At 41.1% G+C, this 26,054-nt stretch overlaps 1 pseudogene; it reads right to left on the bottom strand.

Annotated features, from left to right (window-relative positions):
- Positions 1-686: 686 nt before the first annotated feature.
- On the bottom strand, positions 687-25,522 carry LOC113166755 (annotated as a pseudogene).
- Positions 25,523-26,054: the final 532 nt, after the last annotated feature.

The raw sequence follows: 26,054 nt of genomic DNA, 5'->3' as shown, positions 1-26,054 counted from the left end.
ATCTATAAGAGTCAATCAGACACTGGACCTATTCATCGAGGAGGTTGGCAAACACAGTCCAATCCATACTACATACATGTGTTAGTGTTTCACATTAGAAAAGGGACAAAATATACTTATTCAAATTATGCAGACTAAATGCAGTACAATAGTCTCCCACAATACATTATAATGTTGTGTTATGTTAATGAATGTGAGTGGTGGGGAAACAGCTCATGAAAATTATAAGAAAAAACAAAAAAGACAGTTCCTAGAATTTTACAATTACGTTGTGAGCAAGGAAAAACTACAGAATTTAAACTAAATGACATAAACGCAGTATGACCTTGAGCAGGTAATATTTACCATGTTCACCAAGTGCTAATTAGCAGTAAACACAAAGTGCAGCTGAGATTAATGGATAACTTGGTTGTGTAAACTAAATTGTTGGACAGGTTTAAATGTTGACCTGATGGTGATAGATGAAAAGTCAGGTGTCCACTAAAGCCTCAGCAATAATGGAACAATATGTGAAGCAAACTTCATCACAATATATCACTATAAAATAAACAGAAATCTAACAAAATCATGAATGTACAATCCATCCAATAATTGATATAGTTCAATCTGGACGTTAGTGTTGGAGTGGCTGACACAAAAAAAAGCCAAAGCCAAATAAACAGAGGTTTAATAAGTTTATTCTCATAAAAAGAAATGCATTTCTTAGTTTATAATAAATTAAATAACAAAAATAAAATGTCCAATAAGTTTCTTTGAACTGACTCCTGACATATTCAGTGAGGATGTGGAAGTCAACTAAAGAAAAAAAAAACTGATGCCACATTCAGCACGACAGCTTGCATAAAGATACTACACAGCAGGTGCACGTGCTGTAAAGAAAAACAAAGCAATGCATATCCGAATACAATGTACAGTAAAAAATAAAGGTACAATACAATAAATTAATATAAAACCTTTAAAAATAGGCCTCTGTATATGACCTGTACTAGATGGCATGAGTCTGAGATCAGAAGCTGAACCAGCTGAGGTTGAATCAGTCTCTAAGGCTGCTCTAAATAAGACTCACAATATCTCACAACATCTTCACATCAGTCACAACATGAAAGAAAACAAATGTTTATTTCCAGAGAGGCAGCTTGATCGGCAGGCCTGATTTGTTGCACAAGTGCTTTAAATATTTATATAAAAAAAAAAAAAAAAAAAGGGATCACTGTCACAAATACCCTGTTGGAGCGAACCGACTCCAATATTCATTACACACAGAAAAGCTACGCGCCGAGGACAAACCTTATGCATGCTTTACATGCTGTTAGACACTGGCAGGGAAAAGCAGGAACAAGCTGCTGATCAATCCAAATAGATGGAGTGCAAAACCATTAATCACTGGAAAATGAAAGGCAATTTATCCTTTATTCAGGATAGTATGTGACTTGTGTAAGGAAGCATCAGTGGTTCAAAATGAACCCACTTACAAGTAATTTTGGTGTAATTCAGTCAGTGTAAATGAAATGTGAACAAGTGAAAAGGGAGATTTGAAATGATTATCGATCATATTAGAGAACTGTGGGTTGTGTGCAAACAAAGAGCTGTGAAACTGCAAAAACAAGACTTCTTCGTCTAAACCCAATGTCTCTGAAGACTGGAGTCTCTGTGGAACCATTCAGAAACTATTAACCAGTCAGTGGACGCTCCCTTTCAAACGGAAAGGATCGAGTGTCTTCACAAGCATTCGTGGTATTAAGATATAAGGGGCTTTAAGCTATAGTTAATGATACTTGGCAAGTAGCAGAGAGCGTTCTGTCTATTTTGGAGGCATGTGTCCCTTCTGTAGGGCGCGCAGTGCGGAGGAGAGGCTGGAAACGAGGGCGGTGCGCCAAGATGTGGCTGAAATAACTCAAATAAATGCAACGTGCCTTGAACCTTGAGTTCACGATCACCCTTAGTGTCCTAGTGTGTGTGTGTGTGTTTTAGATTCATATAAGATCTTATGTGTGCAAAACAAGAAATAAATCAACAATACAGCCGGGTTAATGTTCTTCCAATGAGAACACGAAGCCCATTAAAGCAAAAGATTGGAAATTTATGCAGTGCGTGTTTGCAGCATTTGACCCTCTCCAGAGCTGAGGGGCGTGAGTGTTGACATCCTGGCTCAATCAGAAGCTATGACTCCCATGTTATATAACCTGGCATGTGGCTTTGCCTCTGGAGAGGAGATGGGAGGGGAGGTGAGGAGGGGGTGTTCCCCCCGAAGCCAGAGCCTCCTCTTTACTGCATCATGTGAACACAGTGACTAAAACCGGCAAGAGTGAACACATGCACTCGTAACTTTGTGAGTGAGAGATGCTTTCAGGCGGTGGCGAGCGGTGGTGTGTGCATGTGAGAGGACTCTGCTCTACGTGTTGAACATGAGTGTGAAGGTCTCTCTGAGAGGTACAATGTGACAAGCGTAACCGTTCAGGTCCCCGCGCTGCAGTGCTTCGTCAGCCAGTGTCTGTCTTTTGTGTTCACAGGGCGATGCTGTTGGTCCTGTGTTCGGGAAAGCAGAACAGTGAGTTTGAAGGTTCCTCACAGTTGCTGGACAGCCCGGCGTCTTCTGGTGCCAGTGGATTCCTGCTAATGACCAAGTCCAGGCTGTTTCCAGCCTCCACAATTAGAGGCACAGTTAGACAGCAGTCAAAGTCCCTGGTCCTCACACGGTTCACCTGGAAAACTAAAACTAATTAAAACCATTCAGCAAGTTACTACATTCACATTTTTGTGCTCATCGCTTCATTGGTGAGACTTCAATTCCATTTTTACAGTGACAGCAGCGATAACAGAGCATGGCATTGTGAAAATGAAATTAAAACCCCAACACAAGCTGAGAGCTGGACTCAGTAAAGAACTGTCTTTCACAACTAAAGTAAAACAATATTAACAAGCACACCCTTCATACATAAGAGCTGAGAAACACATTAAAAAAATCTATATATATTTTAATATACATTTTGAAATAACACTTTAGCATTTGATGCTAAGCTATGCTTTCTTAAGCTGTGTTTTTAACCCAGTCTTATAGATCACACCATTACAAATACATCCACTATGAATTATTTAATTGCCTTTTTTGAAAGCAAAAGAAATAAGTATATTTTCTAAATTGACGAATTATGTGTTTAAGGATGAGATTTCCAAACACAAATAATACCTGGAGAATGCGGTCGAAAGGTTTTAGCCCTGCCTGGTCAGCTGGGCCATCCGGGCGGATCATGTTGACATAAACACCTTTCTCCAGCAACGCATCAGATAAACTGAAACCAAAGTCATGGCTCTCAAGGTCCTTCTTTATGGTCACCTGCAAACACGAGAGCCTTCGAGTCAAAAGGTTTGTACAGCACAGCACATACTCACGATATACTGTACCAGACCTCGACTTTGTAAAATGCACTCCAGAAATTGGGTAATTGTGCAGAGACAGATTTTTAAAAAAAGGATTATCAAACATCAATAAAAGCAGAGGTCAAGGTATCCTGATTTGCCACAAATTATATATTTTTTCTATTAAAAAGGCACACAAGGAGACATTTAAACATCGTTTTAGCTAAATAAATGTAATGAATTTATCTTATACATATCTATATATATATATATATATATATATATATAAAAAACAGTTGCAGTACTCACAAGTGTCATTCATTAGTATTTGGAGCTAAACTATACCAAGGTCAGCAGTTTAATCATAAACAAGAAAGAGCTTTAATGAGGGATTGAGATTACTTTCCATGATATAATGTAGGATGTGTCAAGTGAAAACACTTTTTATTTCCACATTGTTCCGTTATTACTGCATTAGCTTCACCACAGTCAAGCACGACACGGTTTGATGAACATGATACTGAACTCAGACATCTCAGGGAACGCGAAGGCACAGTCTGGCTTCACAACTCGTGCAGCTGCTCAGGTAATGTGGTCTAATGAGTGTTGTGTGTTGTTGTCATACACACAGTGCAAGTCCAGACTGGCCAGGCGTCCACTGGATCCAGTTACACTGTACTAACAGGAATGGTGAGTCAAAAGAGGAAGGCACACAGGCTTCTACAGTGCAGATTTCTTCAGGACAGTTTTGTACATTGCCCGTTGAGCTGTGTGCGCAGATGACTGATTAATCATCATATTTTCCCCTCAAAGTTTAGATTACAGTGTGACAATTACATTTAGGGTATCAATAACATACTTACTGGATATGCTAGTAAGAAGGAACAAATTCACAATTTTAAAATATTGTAAGAACTGCGTACCCCTAATTTTATTAATTACAGTAGTCTGGGAAACTATTACCGGTACTAGTTTTTTTTTGTCTCTTATCGATGCTGGAGATCAAAACATTCAGCTAGTGCAGGAAGAGACGTGCATCTTTAAAAATGAACAAGTAACACTGAACTACCTTATGCAGTGCCAGAGCTGTAGGGGACAAAATATCGCAGGGGTCCCCTTTGCCCCTGGAGGGTACGCCTCTGGTGCCAGTTGACATGTTCAGGTTTCTTTTGTTCTTAGACTCAGCACGGACGGCTTCACTTTTAATAGGACTCATTTCAGATTGAAACACTGAGTCTTCGCTGGTCTTGGTCTCCTCTAGGTACAGACTAAGAGCGCTACCTGTCATGGATGCCTGAAAGAGCACAAAATGAAAGTGTTTATTAGAGTTCTAATCAAAAGATGGGGGAAATTTGGACAACCACCAAAACACACACACTGTGCAAAGAGCCTGATTAGAGGCACAGACACTGCACAAAAGCCTTCCTTGGTCAGTGCAGCAGCAGGTGCCTGGTCTGTCTTGTCAGATTTAATAACAGATTATACTCTAATGCTTCATCTGGCATGATCATTTAGGCCAACAGTGGTCTATGAATACATGAGTAGGACAAAGCAGATGGAGGAGGAGAGGAAACAAGAGCAGGAGGGGCAGGCCTACCTCCAGCTCCCTGAGAATCTCGGACTGGCCGCAGGTCTCAAGGTCCTGCAGAGCCTGGGACCAGAAGCTGTCCTCCTGATTCAGGGTGCCATGGCAACGAGGTGGACTGACGAATCTATGACAATGCAGGAACCACAACGTGAGAGTAGCCCTGCAGCCTGGAGGCCGGTGCTGCGTACAAAAGCAGCATGGGAAATGCAGTTTTTGGGCTGCACGCTGGAGAGTCCCTTCGAAAATCTCTCAGGACCACAGAGAGAGCTTACTGTAAATTCTCTCTTGTACAGCTAAACACAGAGGAGTCCACTAGATTAGATAAAGAGTTCAATTTCACAAAACCCCCCCAAAAAAAGCTGAAAATCGAAAGCATGTGACAGAAAAGTTCAAGGGGGGGAAAAAAAACAAAAAGAAGTCAAGTGTGCAGAGACAGATAAGGCTGATCCTTGGGGGGCGCTTTAGGTGCTTTCTGTTTTTGGTGTGGACAAGGGGTGACAGAAAAAGACGTATCTATGTGAAACACCGTGGGCAGTTAGTAAAGCAGATGAGAAAGAGAATACCTGAGAAAAAAAGAGAAAAGGACAGTTTGGAAAAGCACGAAACATGAACACGCAAAACAGAAAATGAACAGAAAATAAGAGACAGGGCCGTTTGGTTTTGTCATTGAACCGAAACAGGGCAAAAAAAAAAAAAAAAAAAAAAAAACACTTTTTTACAGCGGTGGAAACAGCTCCTTTAGTAGAATTACCAATGCAACAATGTGCATGTAAAAATCCTGCGTTCAAGTTAAGCAATTGTATAGTATAGTTGTATACAGTAATCGATAAATACAGTTACTATTAAAAACTCATAATAATATATCTGTCACCAGCACTCCATTCAAATGCTGCTTTTTCAGGTCACTAGTCCAAAGTGTTGGAAACTACTGCTTTAATGTGTAGTGTGTTTTTATAAATGTTTAGGTTGAAATAAAAAGTGTATTTCCTTCTAAAACGTGGTGTAGCAAGAAAATGAAATGGAAATAAAATGGAGATTCTTCAAGTTACTTAAATAACTACTTCAAGTAAAACATACTCTTTGCTGTGAAATCAAAAACACTTAAAGCTGCACTGTTGTAAAACAAGATGTTGGCAGGAAGGAAACTGCAGGCGTGTGAACTTACCCTGGGATCTTGTCCCATTCAACCTCATTGAATCTCCCATCATAAAGTGCCGTGTGGTGGATTAAACCTGCAGAGCTAGAACTGGTTTGGGTCCTGTGCTTCGTGCGCCTCCACTCATTTGGATTGAGCAGGAGATCAGATGTTTTGTGAAGATATGTCCCTAAAATAAATAAATAAATAAATAAGAAACTGATCTCGTCAGATGAGAGAATGGAAATGAGTAATTCTTAAGACAGCTACTTTCCAGGGGGCCTCACCTTGGCTACCGTAGCCTGCATCAAACCCTGAGCTATCCCAGGAGCTCATGGCAGAGTCTATACTGGGCACAGTGGCAGAGTAGACCTCTGAGTGTTTACCGGTCCTCTGGGAGTCTGTCAGTTCATCCTCTGTGTCACTTAGAAACCCAGCCTCTCTGTCCTGGGGTGGCCGACCATCAGACTCTGGGAACGAAACACTGACTTAAGTGAGCATAAAATAAGAAACACGGTAGTAAACTTTTACATCACTTTTACTGTGTATAAGCCTCAGAAAAAGTTTAATCAATGTACAGCTTGAAAACCATTAAAACTCATTTCCATCATTTTACTGCCTTACTTTGCCTGATTTGGGCTTCGTGTATTTGTTTTATGTGTTGTGCCCCTCATTCTCTTTTTCTTCCTGTAAAGTGCTTTGTAACCTTTTGTAAAGTGCTACGTAAATAAAGCTTATTTTGTGCTATGAGATCATCAAGTAGAGTTATTGGCTCTGACAAGCAGATTAAAGGAAGTGGGAAAAAAAAGTAATCTTAAACAAACAAAATGAAAATACGAAGCACCTACTCATCAAATATAGTTTCCTAAGTTAAAACAACAACAAAACCTACGGTCTGCTTTTTTCTTGATCTTAAGGGTCACAGATTCTCCGGCCATCTGCAGAAGGTGGATGGCCTCGCTCAGCGGTTTTCCTTTTAGACTGACCCCATTGATGGCCAGGACTCTGTCCCCTATATGGATGGCCCCAGTCCTGCAGGGTTAGGAGAGCAGAGCAGACAGATACCAGACAGTACTGAGACACGGTTCAGGAAACTTGTCGGGCTGCCAGATTGCTACCCGAGACAGAAACAAAGAGGCTTCTTGTTGTAGAAAAGGAAGAGACATTGTTTACTGTCTCGTTTATTTAAAAAAAAAAAAAAGTTTTAAAAAGTAGAAATAAAAGCAGGTCCCCTAGAGACCCTACTGGCCTTAGTTCAATCCTAATTGAGGTATAATGATCCTCTCAAATAACGACCTTTACCCCCTGACCAGTCAAACTCAGCCTTTCCCTCAACCTTTCCTCACCTCTCTGCCAGGCCTTTCCTGGTTAGGCCAGAAATGACGATGGGGTCAAAGGGCTCCTCAGTGCCAGAAATTGTGATGCCCAGCGGTCCGTTGTATCTCTTCAGCTCAACTGTGTAGATTATGGAGCCTGACATCTCCAATTCATCTTCAAATAGACAAACATTAGACATTATGCATGAGACAACATCATATACAGGAAGTTGTATTGAACCGTGTTAAAATACAAACTTATCAGGAAAAAATATTTATCTAAAATGATTTGTGGAAAGAAGCAATGAGCAACTCCAGCTTATCATGAGTTTGAGAGCTCAGAGCACAAGAACACATCTGATGGGGTTGAGGGGCTCATTTACTCTGACAAATAAAAGGGGCTATGTAACTCCAGACAATATTTACACCTTTATTTCTCATTTTACTCTCACTGAGCTGCTTTTAAATGTCCCCTGTGAATGGCACGTGGTTATTTATGACATATTATTATTGAGTTTGAATATACAATTTGTTTATTTAGTCCAGTTTAAAACTGTGTCTTATTGAACTTGGTATATGAATATACAACTTGAGCCCTGAGAACCTGTGATAGACATTTGATGCCATTTACTGATGTTTATATACAACAATTAAGGAATTATCTTATATAAATATTAATTAATGATTGATTATTATTAGCATATCCATTGGATTCCAAACAAGTTAGCAAGTAGGAAAACTATGTAAACTACAAACTACAAATATTTTTAACTTCCCTACCATCATCTTCTTTATTATGAAAACCAGGAACATTTTATTTCTTTGGGCTTTGAACAGTTTAAATGAATCTATACAAGAATTTTGGCGAAGATGCTAATAAAAAATACCCAGATATAGTTAAGGTACCTCAAAATTAGTATTTTACTTCAATAAATTAACTTGGTCACTTTCTACCACTGCTTGCGTACAAGTTTGTTGTGAGTGAATGTTAGTACCAATGTTGTCCTCGTCCTTCTGGATTCGCAGTCTGACCATGTCTTCGGCCTGCTGCAGGACGTGCATGGCGTCCTCCATGGTGCAGTTTTCCAGACGCACACTGTCGATGGCCAACAGCCTGTCCCCAGGCTCCAGGGTGCCTGTTCTACCAGACACAGGAGCAAGAGAATCACAACGATTAACTGGGCCCAGGGAGCTGCTCCTCCTGACTCACTGCCAGAATCCTATTAGCCTGGTGTCTTCGTGGGATCTGTGGAGGTGACTGTGACCTCACCGTCACCCTCAACGCTGAGCTACCTTCTAAAATGACATTGCTCTGCCCTACTGATCCAGTTTTGATAGCTCAATCCAATTAGGCTTGTATTACACAGTGGATTCACCACAGTTTTATTGTGTTCATGAATAATCCCACATAAGCCTAGAAAACCTGCATCACCCTGAACTTTAAAGTGCTGAGAAATTATGTCTCCCTCATGTGACCTTCACTAAAAACACAGTGTATTTAAAAGAAAAAACAAAAGATATTACTTGCTTATTTGAAAGCTGAAACAACCAAATGATAGGACATACCTGTGTGCTATGCTTCCTTTTCTGATATCAGAGATGATGAGTGGTTTGCCAGGTTTCTTACTTGCTGAAAAAACAGAAGAAAAGTTTAAGTTGTGTAAAGTCTTTTGTCTTTTTTGGAAAGATAATGAGAAAGTTGACCTCTAAAAAAAATTAAATAACTTCTAACTAACCTTCTCCTTTTGTTAGAATTGTCATATTTGGCTTCCTGTTTGTGTTATTTCAGAGTCAGCTAGAGCATAAAGGGTAATGACGAATGCTAGCTCAGGCCAGTATTATTCAGAAGTAATGAAGTATGTACCCTCATGCTTTTGCAAGCCTGTGTTTTATGGATCACAGAACATTGATTTAAAGGATTTCCAGTTTGCAGGTCTGTGAGGTTTTCTTGAGCAACACTGCCCCCTGCTGTATCTCTCACTACCAACTAACTCACCACTGATGGTGATGCCCAGCTCCACTCCTCTCCTCTTGGGTAGTTTAACGTGGAAGGTGCCACTGCTGGGAACCACTGACTCTAATTTGGATTTAAAGTAAAGGTTAATATACGCAGGAAGATAAAACTGTACAATATATTACAATAACAAATTTGTTTTCCTTTACGATACCTGCAACATCAAACTCAATCTCCAGTGTGACCTTATTGGCCAGAGCGGAGTCTCTGAGCAGCTGATGGGCTTCCTCCAAAGTGCCATCTTCAGTCGGGATCCCGTTAATGGACAACAGTCTGTCTCCAACCTGCAGCAGTCCACACCTTCACAACAACAACAAAAAGACAATTAGTAGAAATACATCAATACATTTCCAAGACAAGAGTCCATTCTCTTAACATCAGTTAATATAAAACTAAAGAAATATAATAAGTCTTAAATACTGTACCTATAAAATGGCTCATTATTGAAGTTAATATTGTTTATATTTTGATTATGTATATTTGTTTATTTAATCAACCTTTGACATTTGAGAAGCCAGAACCTGCAAATGTTTGTCATTTTTTGCTTCATAGTATTAATCAGTTATTCAAGATTTTTCATACGGCACTAGTTTTACGATTTAGATGAGAGGATTCTGACCAGTCACACTGTATCATTAACTTTAACATCACATGTCATGTTTATCAAAATATAAATAAAATAAAATGGAATATATGCACCAGGCGTAACATTAATAAATTAAAAAATGACCTTATTTAAACGTGAAAATTACTCAGCTGGAAAATATAAAAACAGAGGGGAGGAGTTGCAAACACAGAACACTGTCAGCTGATGTTAATTCACCATCTACTATGCTCATTACCCTTGCACGAGGAGGCCGAGACTCCAACATCACAGATGCTCTACTTGAGCTAACTGCTTCTGGATTAATCTTGCAAGACAAAGACAGATACTACACACTTTTCTTAGAATCATCTTTAAAGTCAAAGAAGAGTAGGAGTTATTGTCATGCTTGCACTTCTGTTCGAGGATCAAGATTCGCACTTTACAAAAAGCAGTAGTACAGAGTTGTAATTTTCCAGACTAACTGGTTACTAACAGGGTGAATCAAGTCACACAGGTAGAAATAACAGCTGGACTGTTCAAATGATAATGGCATTCACAGAAGTCCCAAGTCAGTAGGGACAGTCAAGTTAAATCCAGTAACAGGCAATTTGATTGATTTTGATTTGATATGTTCCTCGTAACAGCTGTAAGGGTCAGTTGAGGGTTGGTCGGTCAGGTTTGAGGTACATGAGAATTAGAAAAATGCAGCTGTAAAGATAGTGATGCAGGCAGGACACAGTTGTCTGAGTGAGAACAACTCAGCGTGAAGAGACGGCACAGTTGTGATGAAAGAGAACAAAGTCCTGCAAAATGACCTAAAATCTTCATAACCCTGAGGAAAGGAAAAAAAACTGAAAAAAAAAAAAAGGAACAAGCCAAGGATTTCAATCTGTATTTCTGGCAGCAGCAAAAGGTAAACATCATGGTGTTTATTGCCTTTACAATGACGGTGGAGGTTATTATTAGGACGTCTTTAAGATCACAGGAGAAAAGAGGCTTTTGTCAAAGCAGCACTCCTAATGGGACCATACCCAATACCAGAAGTGGTGAAGATACCAACCCAGCTATAGACTCCCACTGTTATCCATACGGCCATGCATTAGCACAGCTAAAATTATTATTTTAAAAAAACTCTATAACTTAGCAGACTTTTTTTCTTTTAATGTCTTTTAATTCTCAAAGTGGGTTTTTCACCAAGCGCAACAGTTTTTGAACCAGTACTCCATTACACAGAAGCAGCCCTAATCTAGTCAAACTCTGTCTGAACAAGGCCTAATGTTGCTGCCTTCACACAAAACATCACTGTGACACCAGGCTAAAATTAGCCTTTTCCACATGTGGCGTTTCATTGCCAGGCTGAATGACTAGCATCTACGCCCTCTAGTTCAAGGTGACTCTCTATATGATATTTGTTTACTCGTGAGGTGTCTCAGTGCGTTACCTCTCAGCTGGGCTGTCGGGCTCAATAAAGCGGATGACTGGGGGAGCAGACAGGGTTTCTGTGGCAAAAACACCCCCCTGCAGCTGAATCCCAAAACCTGTGAGTGGATCCCCCCTCAGGATGATCTCACTTGTTTCCACATGAAAAACCTGACCCCCTGGGCCGACAGAACTGGACGCCAGAGATACTGAGGGAGGGAAAGAGAGAGAGAGAGAGAGAGAGGGCATGTATCAGTGAGGGAGATATTAGTGGAGAAGTGGCAGATGAATGGAGCAGGAGAGGGACTGCAGGAGACAAAAAAAAAAAAATGCAGGAGGCAAAGGGGAAGAGATGTGCGCCCACAGAGATGGCATGGGAGTGGAAAGGGAATGAGTCACTCATCACTGATTACATCAGTTAGGTTTGCGTCAATGATCAGTCAAATCTGTTCACACAAGGAGAGGTGTTTTACCAGCTCCACGGTGACATTTTAAAGGGTGACTTCAGTCAAGTTGCATACGTGAGCTCTTGTGGTCCTTCTTCCTGTGCCTCCTCTTGCCCGTCGAGCTGTGGGGGCTGGTTGGAGCGATTGGCTGGATGGGGCAGGGCAGAGTGTTACTCCCCTGGCTGCTGAAGCCCGAGGTGGCGGTGGAGGAAGGGGAGAAGCCGCCACTCACCATAGCTGAAAGCAGACACGGCACGACACGTATCAATAGACTGGTACAGTGAGAGTAAACCACATCGCTGTGACAGTTTATTCACACCCACATGGGCAGAAGCACGATATACTTGTGAACATGCAACAAAAGAAAGAAATGTGGGTTGGAGAAAACCCTTTAGAAAAAATAAATGTAACAAACGCAGAAGAAAAGGCTCCTGCTATGGTGTCTCGCCAGCAGCAGTGCTGTCACAAGTGATAACTTACATTTGCAGAGGTCCTGCTGGTTGTGTGGGTGGCTTGGGCTGCTCCATGTCTTGCTGTGGCTGGCATGTGGGGGATGGCAGTAGTTGCTGCTTTGGTCCCAGTGATGATGGTTGCTCTTCTGCACTTTTACTGCAGCACCAAGGAGCAAACACATCCATTAAGTAAAACAGATCCACTCCTCTGTTGTACACTGCTAAATTCCACCCGTGAAATCCTGCGTTCATTCCCATGTCTAAATTTGTACCACACCACACAGTGCCTGGAGGATGATTCAGAGCGGAGTAATTGATATTTAATGTTTTCTTCATGGTACACTAGATTAAATCCTGTGGTTTAATGTATTTTCTGAAAATCAGTTAGACACACTGAATGGGAAATGGTGCAGGGCTCTTGGAGGAAAAAATAAAAAAATCTTACTTTTCTTTGCAAGCTTCCAAAAAGCTGAGTGCAAACTGGAGATCATTTTTGTAATTTCATTTTCAAAAGAGTCTGAATGTACAAAATCACTCTGAGCAAGTTGACTGCTGGGTATAGTGAGTAAGTGATTCTGGCTGTTAGGAGGCATGTAGCCTGATTGGGCACAGCTGAAAGCTTAATTGCTAATGATGCAGGACGTGTGTGTGTGTGTGTGTGTGTGTGTGTGTGTGTGTGTGTGTGTGTGTGTGTGACCGACAGACACTTTGGTCTAAATGTTTTAAATCTTTTACTCACGTCATTTTAATTATTTTATAATTTTTTTTAGCATTTCTGTTGACTTTCCCGCTTTGAATGAAACACAGAGGAAAGATGGATGTTAATTCTGAATGGCATCTTATGCCACTATGTCAAAACCTGTGTAAGAAAAATCAGTCCAACAGTATTTTTGAAGCATTTGAAAGGAAACAACTGACCCGACGGTGACACACACCTCAATAATTAACTTTCTCCTCCAGATTTATGCAGCTAAATTTGTCATTGAACGTTACATGTGACAGTAATCCAGGGCGCTTCATTTTCAGAGGTCTAATCTCTGACAGTTTGCTAACATGGATGGAGGATTTGCTGGAAACATGGATAACGTGATAACATGAATGGTGGTGCTTGGTACATCTTCCGTATTCTGGTAACCTGATTAATTCCCATCGTATGTAATCAGAGTACATGAAGAAGAACCTCCGGCCCTTTTTCAGAGAGCCAGTTTCTATTGGGCTCAATCAAACCTGTAAAGCTCTGTCTCTGCTGGCTTATATTAAGCTCACCTAGGGGAAGATCGCTGAGAAATGGCGTTTTCAATCTATGCTGCTGGAAAGAAACATCAACTCCTAATCTCTTATTGGCCATCTTAGTCTTATTAAATCCCCAGAGGAGATTAGCCAAATTGCATCGTATAATCGTTCTTATCCCGAGGGATAGAAGAAGCAGTGGAAATAATGTCTTGTCATATTATCACAACACGTTATTCAGGAACTGAATCATTATTGAATTGAAATTTTAGAAGACAAGGCACGTGCCAGTAATATCATATAGAAATGCTGTCTGTGCTGTACATTTTGACTTGATTCAATGGAGCCAGCGGAGTCCGAGTACAGTAGTGCACTGTGTAGTACAGGTATCCAAACAGTGTACTTAAGTTAGTAGGGTTTCAAATGTTTGTTTGTTTTTTTGTTTTTGTTTGTTTTATTGTTTTTTTCTGTAATTTATTTTTAATAAATTTTGAGGATTTGTGAAGGTGTAACTTCTGGGTAATCAATCATCAATAATCAATCAACCCATCCATAACCAGAAGCATTAATTCCAGTCCTTGACAAACTAGTTAATTATAAGATTATGAAGATATCAAAGATGATTGTAAATTTTGATAGGTGGTTGGACAAAAACCTGTTTCAGGATGGTCTTTGGAAAATTGTGATGGGTCATTTTTACTACACAGTTTAATTAACTAAAAGATGAGCTGATTATTCAAGAAAACTAATGTTCCAGTTATGTGTGTTGCACATAGCGTCATTAGGGGTTCCACTTATATTATATCTATGTATCTCCTTCTCTATTTTATTATGCACTGTGTCGCACTCGTTTCCTGTGTTTTTTTATGCCACCTGAAGAACACACCTGTGTCTTGCGGCCTGACAGGAAGTCTGCTCTGACTGGCTGGAAGAATCTCTAGTTTGACGGTATCTGCGGCGCTGGCTAGTAGCTGTGTGGCCTCCATCAGGGAGCAGTGCTCTGTGCTGGTGCCGTCTATGGACAGGAGGATGTCACCTATGTGCAGCGCTCCACACCTGAGAGGGGGAGCCAGAGTTAGACGGTGTCAAGAAAGTCTGGGAGGAAACTGTGTGTGGAGCAGTGAAATATAAGAGGCTGAGATCACCTTTCCACCACACTGGCTGCCTTTATCTTGTCAATAATAATCACTTGTTTGCCCCTGTAGATTGTTGTGGTGAGGCTGATCCCCAGGCTGGCAGAGGGGCTTTTCACTATCTCCACCAGCAGAGGGCCTGAGGCTTGCTGCACTGCCTCTGAAACAGATCACACACACACACACACACACACACACAAACAAACAACAGAGAACATCAAATTAACTGGATACACCTAAAACCAAGAACACAATACAGAACATTATGAGTTATGCCCACTGCGACCACATTTATTATTTCATATTTGGTTATTGTATATGAGATAAATGACTGTTTATAAATATAAATACTGTTTAGAACCACAGTTTTCTTTTATTATTCATCTTAAACATTTACTGCAGCTGTTCTGACTTTAACAACGATAAAGGGCCATATCATTTTAGATAATTATATACATAAGATGAAGTTATTTTCTTTCAGACTGGAAAAACTGTTGGTTTTCAGGACAAATGAAGAGCTGGGCTGCTCTGTGTAAAATTGTGTGATGATTGCGTTTCACCAATAAAACATTTACTTTCCTTACCACTTACAGTCTGGAGACATCCTAAATTTCCAAAACCAGAAATGAATGTGCTCCAACTGTCCTTGGTGACCTGCCCTGATTTACACAGACCAGAGCAAAGTGTGTGATCCTGAGAATTAGTCACCGTGACTAAATGGACGTTATAATTCCTGCGTTTTGTGGCACATTTGACTTCTTTCTGACCCAAAATGATACAACTCATATAAATAATGCTCCTGACAAATGTGCTTGAAGTAATCCTGCTTTGATCTGGTTGTTGTACTCTATTTTACTTATAGCCCTATATAGACCCTACATTTGCATCGGGAAATTTATTTTTCAGCATTTTTGGAGGTTAGGATAGGCTCTTTGTAGAAAACACCACTAAAAGCATATATTGGTGATAATTCTTTTATAAAATTGTCTTTGTAAATAAACAAAATGTCTAGAAATGCAATGTTAAATCACTGGAGTGGCTTTTTTTTGTTTGACACTGCCTTGAAAGTTTGTCATGTTGTCGCTTGAAATATGCAGCATCATGAGGGCATGGGGACAAAACATAAAATGTCTGCCCATTGCTCATGTCCAACCTTGATTTATTGAGGTCATGTTTAAAAAAAAAAAACAGTTCCTGAAAGTTTTCCTGAGTGACATACACTGCCTAAATAATAAAGTCCAGTTCAACAATGACTCTGATGCACAAAAATACTCGATTGCTATGATTCAGGAGAGGAGAGCGACACACAGATTATGATAAAACACATCACCCAGCTACCCTTTCTCTGTTGAAGTGTGCTCTTGGGCCTGTGTGACTCCCTGGTGGGGTCTCCAGCACCAACACAAACTCACATCCATGCAGCCAAACAGCCACATTATTTACCCTCAGAGCGATGCTGCCCTACCACGCCTCCACATTTTCCCTGTGTCTGTCCATGTGTGAGTGTGTGTGTGTGTGTGTGTGTGTGTGCTTACCCATGAGAGAGACGTCATACTCAATCAGGAACAGTGCTTCCTGGCCACTCTGCATCAGCATGGTCAAAGCATCAGCGTGCTTCTCTCTGTTTAAAGGCATCCCATCTATGCTCAATACTCTGTCTCCGGCCTTCAAAGTGCCCTCTCTGGACAAAGAGAGTAAAAATAAATAAGAGCGTTTAAGCACCAGTTACAGTAAATCATTAAACAGTTCCACATGAGTATTCCCTCCCAGGTAAGATGAAGGATAAATGAGATAAACACATAAAGTCTTTGATGGTGAATTATGTTTGCTCCAGTGTTTTGGTTCTCTCCGATTTTATGGGAATATTTGCAACGTTGCATTAGCCTCGGGATGAGCAGTGGCCTTTTTGCTTTGAAGATAATGTGCTCTAGATGTGTTGGAGCCAAAGTTTCATTCAGTGGACTGAGCACACATTATTCCAAAAGGAACAATAATGTGCACATAAAAATGTTGCTGATTTTTTGGATTTATTATTTATACAATTCTAATTCCACATGGGACAGGCAAATATTTTCACTGTGGACAAAGATCTATACAAACGTAATATAGAAATATGCAAGCATGCAAATTCAAAATTTGTCAATAGTAGGCAGTCACTCGTGCAGAAGCTTAATATAATCTATCTCTACAAACCAAACGTGAATAAATATCTAATACTGTACATGTGGCTATACACATGAACACCAGCTACGTCCTCACCTGTCAGCAGGACCCCCGGGTCTGACATAGGTAACCACCAGAGGACGAGACCTGTGCCAGTCTTCATGGAAGCCTCCTAAAGAAACCCACAGAGAATGAGTGCTAAAACACTAAAGATAAGTATTTTTACTGAAGGATTTATTTGTATATGTATATGCCTTTCAAAATAAAATCCTCATGTACCTCTCATAACAAACCCGAAGCTGTTGCCCTCCTTGTGTAAACACACTTCAATAGTTTTGGTTATGACTCCTGACGGGGTCTGGACTAAAAAGTAGAGAGAAAATGACAGTTTCATGAAATGATTCCACCTAAACTTTAATTCATTTCTGAATCATGAGAAAGAAAATATTTTATGTTTAGTTAATTGTACTGGGAAAATGAACTCAGCATTAGTATTTAATAGATGTTAATTGGGAAAGAGCAGTGGACCTCCACAGGGCAGCACCAAGGGATCCACTCTGTGTCTGAGGAGAGCATATTCATTATACGTACTGATTAGATCATTTGGACTGAGTTTATTTTGTTTCCTTTTCTTATCTCGAGGTTCAATTATCAACATCTTTTCCTACTTGTTGGAATTTGAAGACACAATGTGTGTGTTAATTGAAGGATTCACTTTAGATTTCACTGCTGCACTTGCAAGGCTTCCTTGTTTCTATAAGTGCACAAAAATACACATAGAAAAATATCTGTACCATTAACAATTATTAATCAATTATTAAAGAAGAAAAAGGCTGAATGTTTTACATTACATCATGTTAACTTATTTTGGTTGAATGTCACTGGTTTCCAGGTCATGAGCTATGGCTCTTTATGGTCTGCAGCTATAATAAACTATTATTTATTTATTTATTTACATTTTTTAATCTTTGACATGGCTTTCTCTCCTCACAGGCTTCACCTACCAAATGGAGGAAGCTCATATTCCACCTCCAGCACAACTCGCTCCCCGATGTTCTTGAGCAGGCTGATAATCTCGTCATGGCGGAGCTTTGACAGGTTGATGCCATTCACGGACTTGATGTAGTCTCCTACATTCAGCTGGTCGCTCCTGAGGAAAATGATGAACAAATTGCCAGAGACACCAAAAGCTGCAGATTTACAGGCTTTTAAAAGCTGTTTATATTATTTTTTTATGTTCCAAAATATGTACTACTAAAGTGTAAGGTGTAAGTTAACACCTTAAAACTGCAAACATCTGTAACCTGACAGATGTGTCTTGTAGCAATGAGCCCACAGAGTGCTGTCAACTACTTTTAGCCACTTTTATCCTCAAATAACATCTTCACTAGTCACAGTTTAATTACAGCGTGGCCAGAGAAAAATATCATTCAAAATGAGATGCGCCCGTTAATGTGAGCTAATTATTCAGATTGTTCAAGCACATTTTCATCACATGATCATGGATAGGTTTTAATTTGTGTCCATATGCAGTAACTGGGGCGATATAGCTGTAGTCTAACACACAGAGTCAGCAGTATAGAATAGCAAGCGCATACTGGGGTGGGATGGAGTGGGAGCGCCTCTCCTCTGCAGACACTGACAGAGATGATTGTACATGGTGTCTCACATATGACATTCTGAGTCAACACATTGCTCATTGGGGAGCTCATTAATTAAGTAGATGTTCTGCCCTGTTCACCCCTCTCACCTTTGGGCTACTGCCAATCAGCACTGACAGCAGACAGAGAGACATCTTTACCATCAGAGCCGGCCGGCCTGTCACCCAGTCCAGTCTCATCACACATTGTCACTGCCAGTCTCTTTCCTGTCTGCCTACGTGTCTCTCCACCCAGTAAATTAGCTAGCACTTCCACACGAGCATGAACTCAGCTGTGGGAAGACAAGCTGCTTGGAAGAATTAGCACAGTGTCTGTCTTTATACCTCCCCGGACTTGACAAGCAGTGGCACATTTGGTCAAGACATTTTCAGAGGGGCTGTGTCACTCGCACAAATGTGTGCGTGCGTTTGCGCGTGCGTGCGTGTGAGCTCGTCTTTAGTCACACGCTGCTTAATCATCGTGAAACGTGAGGCTTCCACTGCATCTTTCTGTCATGGGGTCGATGTTGAGGAAAATAAGTTTAATGTTGTTGATGTTGGGGAAAATTTATTTAATTGAGGCTTAATTAAACCATCGTCGAAGACACAAAACAAGCACACATGATTTATAGTAAAAGTAATTACCAGTGAATTAAACATGACAAAACACTATGATTCATTTCTGGACATGTTCTATATGGTTTCTTGGCGACATAAAGATAAACCCTGTCAGATTTTACGCTGAGGGTCAGCATCAAGCTGATCTAGCACCTACAGTCCTGCAGTTAGGGCGAGCTGGTGTAAGTTTGCAACATGTGCATGTGTGTGGGAGCAGAATAACGCGTCCAGACAGCTTGGCATGTTTGCCAGGTTTTAACCACATCACAGAGCAGAGATCTCACCTGGCAGCTAGCCCACCTGGCCGTAGGTTTGACACTCTGGGTTTGCCATCCTTATCGGACCCTCCAGAGATGGTGAGGCCAAGACTGCTGCCTTCCCTTTTCATCAGGTCTACAGTGGTCACTCCTCTGTACTCTTCTGCTGACAGATGCGGACACAGACACAGATCAGCATTAGCGTCTGCTTGACAGAATAACCCTGTCTGAAAGGCAACAAAAGACTCTTCATCTCTTTTTCTTTTTTTTTTTTGTCTTTCACTGAAATGCTCTCCGACACACGACCGCACTCTTTATTCTCTCACTTTCCTGTCTTTTCCTTGTTCCTTCAAATCTCTCAGCCTGAGTGAATCTTTGTGACGGCTTCAGAAGAAAGAGGAGGAGGAGTATGGAGTCTTGGAGTGTGCCGTTTCATTTTAGGCCATTATAAATACTGATAAAAGAAGAAAAATGCAATCCCTGAAAATCGTGGTGGACTCATCAGGTCATAAATTTAAATCCAGCTGTATTCTTAAGTGACTGAAATTGAGTTTGACATGAACTCTGATGGATATGTGTTTAAACGTTGTCATCAGAGGACTCATTCTGTCATGTGGTCCATGTTGTGCTCCGCTGTGCTGCTGTGCGGTTTAATACCAATGACAGGTATCCCACACAAGCATTTTTTTTTTCTTCCACCTTATCTAAGCATTCAGAACAAGGCAACATCAAGCAGAACAGGGCAGACACAAGGCTCATATATAAGCTTAAACATAAACACAAATGGCAAAAAGCAAGATAAAAACAAAGTATGGCAGATAGGGTATGACTCGTCTTCTTTTTAAGGACACAGGTGAATTGGATGAAGCAGCATGAATCACACAGCAGACTGAAAACAAAATGATGTACAGTCAGGTTTGACTCTATTATACCTGAAAGGCTGCGCCTCCTGGATGAATGTGATTGGTCAGTTGCCCCGGACTCCTTGCTCCCTTTTGAGTATGGTCCTTCATCTAATGAGACAGCAAAGAGGTATGAAGGTGCAGCTCTCCAGCCATCAGAAGGCTAAATGAACACAGCCCTTGATTGCACATCGTGACAGCTGCCCACACTTTATTGCCTTGAACTGAACCCTGGGTAATGGGTGGGCTCTGGGAGGGAAACAGCTCTAAATAAACAGTCGCATCCATCTGTCATTTTTAGCTTAAAGGAAATGATCACAGTGAAATTGGGAGTCTTGATGGACTCATGGTTTTCATGACTGTCCTATAAGAGAGTCAGTGGTTAAAACTAACACATCTCTGCTACAAAGATGGTTGAAAACCTTTAATTTAACACAGGAAGACATTGGTAGCAAACTTGATGTATGCATGGGAAGTTTCCTAAAGGAACAGCATGCAGTTAATGGACTGTTCGGGCATGGAGAGAAAAAGAAATCATCACTTTAATGTCATTTACAGCAGCTGCTACAGATAGCTGGGAAAATGTTCAATATGGTCTGCAGGGGAAATGTGTTTTTTAAACTGTTTTTAACCTTTTTTTTTTTTTTTTTTACCCACAGTGGGACCCATTTCTGACACAGCACTGGGCTGGACTTAGATTAGCAGAGCTACTGCCCAGCCATCTGAACCTGAATGCAGCCATGCAAGCATGTCAGCACCCGTAGTGATGAGGAAACTGACTTGGCACTTCTCTAATCCGGTCCACTGCGGATTACCTCTTAGCCGTCCAGCACAGTGATTAAACAACAATGTTACAAATTTAAGTGCTGTGCCAGGTTGTCTTTTTTTACATGTCGAAGGTTTATGTATACTACATTAAGTCATCACTACTTTAATACTCCACAGTACAGACACTTGAATGATGTTTTTACTACTTGGTCATAGACTGTGTAACCTATAAACCAGATATTCACAAACTGTGAGGCTCACCCATACAGGTTGGTATTCTAAAAAGAAGGGAAAAGTAGAGTGTGGACAAAATAAGTGTCTTATTATTTATTATTATTGACTAACAGCAGTGGCTATAGGCAATCAAGAAGCTCAATTATCAAATATGGTACTTTTTCTTTGTGTCATCACTCAATCAACAGACATAATACACATAACTCAGATTCCACGTGGCCACAATGTCCAAAGATAATATGGACTCAACAAGGGTCAACATGTTTATTCCTGAGAACCATTGTATATTCAAGTTTTCTTCAGTATTAAACAAATCCTGTCATAGTTAGCTGTACACCCATGGGTAGGTTGCAAGCAGGATCTGCTAACAGAAAATAGATTTGTCATCATATAAAAGGTAACATCTCAGGCCTGAGACTATATCCGTTGGACAAGATAATTGACATTTCAATGCCTCTGAAAACTCATAATGACTGAATGGGGAAATCAAGTCCTCAGGGGCCATCAAACCCACTGTCTCCTCTCGCTGTGCACATCAAATCTCTACATCTGCCCAACTGAAGATGAGCCCTTTAGACAACTGAGAGGCATGGATGCTTTGTCAAACGTTCTCTGACCTGAAGCCTTCGGGCAGGCCCTGGACATGAGGAGAGCAAAGATAGAAATGCAGCCTTCCTGCGCTCACAGCTGCATGATTCAGACCTCAACAGCAGAAATATCTTTACTGGACTTTGATGTTTGAGTGATGCATGGTATAGAACAGACAAATGCACGGCATGGTATTTTGGCACTGATTTACACACATCCTTGCACAAATGTCCAGCAGCTGTGAGACACAAACACACATATACAAAGTGAATGACATCACAAACACATTAAGCTGGGCAAAAGCTTTATAACTACACTGGCTCCTGCGGGCCCTGACAGTCCAGCAGCTGTCATTGCAGTCAAAAGGCAACTTTAGCTCTGGGTTACGCAGACCCCATGCTCCGCACGTGACTGGATGCTACTGTACCATCAAGCCGTCCCTGAACCATCCTCCTCCAGCTTAAAATAACCATCACTCACCCCATTGGCCAGAATTAGGATCAGGATGGAGCTGATTAATAAACAGCCATGACAATGAAGCAACTATTTAAAAAACATTGTCAGCTCTGCTGCCTTTACAGAGTTTCCAGCTCTAGGATGGAGTTGGATAAGGAGAAGCTGCGTGTGAAAGACCAGAGAGTAAAAATAAAATTACTCACTCTCACATAAATATGGGGTGAGTTAATTAAGTCCTGATTTAGGGCACTGAATGCCATCCCTCCCATAACCAATCAGAATGTAGGTTAAATATGGGGGCAGTGCTGACAATGGCAATGAAATCATAATGCTATTTTCAGATGTAAAACTTTATTTATAAGCTTGGCCCTGCTAGACCCAGTTTATGTTGCATTATCTGCCCTAATTACACACGGCAGGATGGTTAGAAGAGCGGGTGTTTCAGTCAGCTGACGTTAAAATCTCTTTCACTATATCAACACATTGGCATTTCATTTAAATGGGATTCCAGTATTGTCATTTTTGGCCCTGAAATCAACACATTTAAGACAGAAGCAACTCGTTACATGTTAGTTAGACGATCACGGACCTCCTCAGCTACAACACACAAGCTTTCCCCCTTCACCCCGTGTTGCTCTGATACAAATGTGGTGCTCTTACCGATGCTGTTCTTGGTGTCTCTCCTCAGACCACACAGCATGGCTGTAGTTTAGTCAGCGTAGCCACTCTTGAAAAGTAACCTTGCTGATCTTTATTGGTCGACAGAGAGCTGAGTAAAGTAAGTGGCCAGATAGACTGCGTCTCAGCTGCTACACCACCTTTGTGTCTTCATTCCTTTTCTTTTTAAGTCCAACATTTGCTTAACCCTTGTCCCTGTTGTAAATCCCAGTGATGCTGCTCTTCAGATGCTCTCTAGTCCAACTCTCTGTTGACACTTGGTGGCAAAGAGATGCCAGCATTAAACAATTCTTCTCAATCCTTAAAAACACACATCTTCTACACTGTGTCTTTCTATAAAATCCACTGCAGGGATGGAAGCAGCTTATGTCCTTTTCTTGCCATCTTCCCGTGGTTCCTTCTTTTGAGTTATTCTTTCTAAGCGTTTTCCTTTTTCCACAGGATTTATCATCCCCTTTTTCATGCACTCACATGAGCTCACACATAACCCTTCTCTCTCCTACAGAGCTCGAGTGAGTGTGTGCGCTCTCCCTCTGCCAGAGGGGTTCAGTGAGGCAGGCACACACACGATAGTTACTCCCTCCCCCAGCACACACACACACACACACACACACACACCTACACACACTCATTATCCATTTCCCACCAAGTCAAACACATCCCCACACATATACACACATTGAGATTAGACAAAGCTGCACACACTCTCAGCACAATTACCACCTGAATATTCACTGTTAGACTTCGCCCCGCACAGTGTCACGTTTCTCTCACATAGAGATGGCACTCTATTTCACTGAGCTCGTATCTACACAATTCTAGTATCTGTCTTTTCTCTGTCTCGCATTCCCAAGCACACAAATAGCAAACGCATATGCACAATTCCTGTTGCGGAACAGCTGCCTGTATGAGAACACGTCTGACAGCTGAAAAATTCATTCAAAAAAAAAAATGGAGTTAAGCACGGGGCTCTGGTGACAGATACAGGCTGTGAAAATAACTCAACACTAAACAGGAGGAAAAACAAGAATTTAGACTGCGTGATAATTAAATACATGTCGTCTAAAGGCACACATATCATGTTTCCCTCTCAGGAGGGTGAAAGGACCCTCTGCTAATCCTGAGCCCACCGAGGCCCCTCCACCCAAACACAGAAAGACAAACGGGTCTGCCGACTGACCTGTCGTCACACCTGTCTGACCATTTGTCTTGCACACAAGCCTCGACGCCCCACACCCCCCACTCACCCTCACTGCAACCACCAATAAAACAGACACCTTCTTCCAGCCTCACTTCCAACCTCTCTCTTATCCTCATCTCCCTCATTTATTTAAGCTACTGCCCGCAAATTATACAAATGATGGGATTACACCATCAAATCTACAGCTGTTTATATTCCAGATGTGCAAAGTGGTTACAAACAAACATTTCCATGTTTCTACCTGCTGTTGCATGGAGCATAATTAGCCGGGTGTTGCAGTGGACACAATACGCTTTGGTGTAGATAATTTCCTTGGAGACTTTTGTCCTCAATATACCATGTACAGTGTGAGGCGGCGTAGTCTTTTAGAGCGAGACTAATTAATTTCTAACAGAATAAAGTCAATTGAGAGACAGAGCAGTGTGTTGAACTGATAATATCTCTGGGAACACGGCAACAATTGTTAGGTTATGTAAAAATAGACTGTTCTGCACTAGACCACAAATCAACATGATGGGAGCTCGGCGAGTGATAATGTCATGATAAGACTGGAAATAGAAGATTTTTGCATTCACCTTAGGAAGTAAGTGGATGCGAGAGGTGTTGGGAAGGAAAGGCATACAGTAGTTTTGAAAGACTGCAAAAGTGCACGTCTCAAGATAAAAAGTGTTTTATCAGTGATAGCCGTATATTAGCAGTGGTTTATAATGGGTTTTTAAACCCTACGTTTTTCATTTCACTCTGACAATATGGCTATTTCCTGATGAACAGCAGAAGTCTGAGCCTCCTGTCTATCAAACTGACCACACTGCCATCTCTTGGTGAACAGCTCCAGTTGCAAGTAAGGATCGAAAAGACCAAAATGACTAAAGACGCTTGTCGGCCAGGACAGATCAGTGTGTGACAGAAAAAGAGCCAGAGGATAAAGATGTGTCACAAATACTCATGGCTTTTCGTGCTCATTTTTAAGGTTAGTCAAAAACCTCCTGCAAACACACAGACATCTTTACTGTTTTCAATTAACTCAGGAAACTACACTTTACAGGGAATCCTCTCAAAATCAAGTCAATTTACAAAGGACACAAAACTCTTTTGTTAACCCACTTTGTATCATTTATAAGACATATACAAACTGCTAAAATGCTAAACCTTTACATCTGCTACATTAAAGCATTTGTAAACCATTTATTTAATGCTTATATACTACACATTCAAAGTTCATTAACACCAACATTAAAATATTCCAGACAGCAGCTGAATGAATGACCACTTCACAGACAGTTTTACCTTTGGTTCTCCCTCTGATGATGCCCAGCCGACATCTGAGAGAAAAAGAGAACATCCTCCTCTTTCCCCCTCCACATCGACCTCCTTTCCTCAGGGAATCTGTCTGAGGAAAGGCGACGGAGAGCTGCTTGGGAGTGAGGCGTCCCTTCCCAAACACTACCCTTGCTGACATGTTCATGTTCTGACCAGTGACGAGGAAATTATTGATGCTGTCCTCTCGCTGGTCCTCTCACCATCTCTCAGACAGCTCAGTCTCTGTGGCTTGGCCTGCTGTTCTCCTCCGTTTCTGGAGAACTTCCAGGCCTCTCAGGTGAGTCTTACAAGCGTGCTCCAGAAACAGGTGTGTAGGTTCTGAATATAGGAAAGACTCAGATCCAACACTGTGCCTGTTTAACTCATTTCCACGTCCAAACAGCCACAAGCTGACTGGCTAAATAAATATTATGCTTTTGCATCTCTGGCAATGTCAGTGTTACAGGAGCAGATGGCAGAGGGCTCAGGGCTGTGGGGCACAGCTTGTCTGCCAGAATGCAATGGAAACTTTCTCTGCAGGGAGCCCGCTCGGAGCATTGCAACATATACAAACC

The sequence above is a fragment of the Anabas testudineus genome, chromosome 7, assembly GCF_900324465.2.
Source record: "Anabas testudineus chromosome 7, fAnaTes1.2, whole genome shotgun sequence".
Lineage (NCBI taxonomy): Eukaryota > Metazoa > Chordata > Actinopteri > Anabantiformes > Anabantidae > Anabas > Anabas testudineus.
This window is presented reverse-complemented; position numbering and strand designations above follow the sequence as displayed.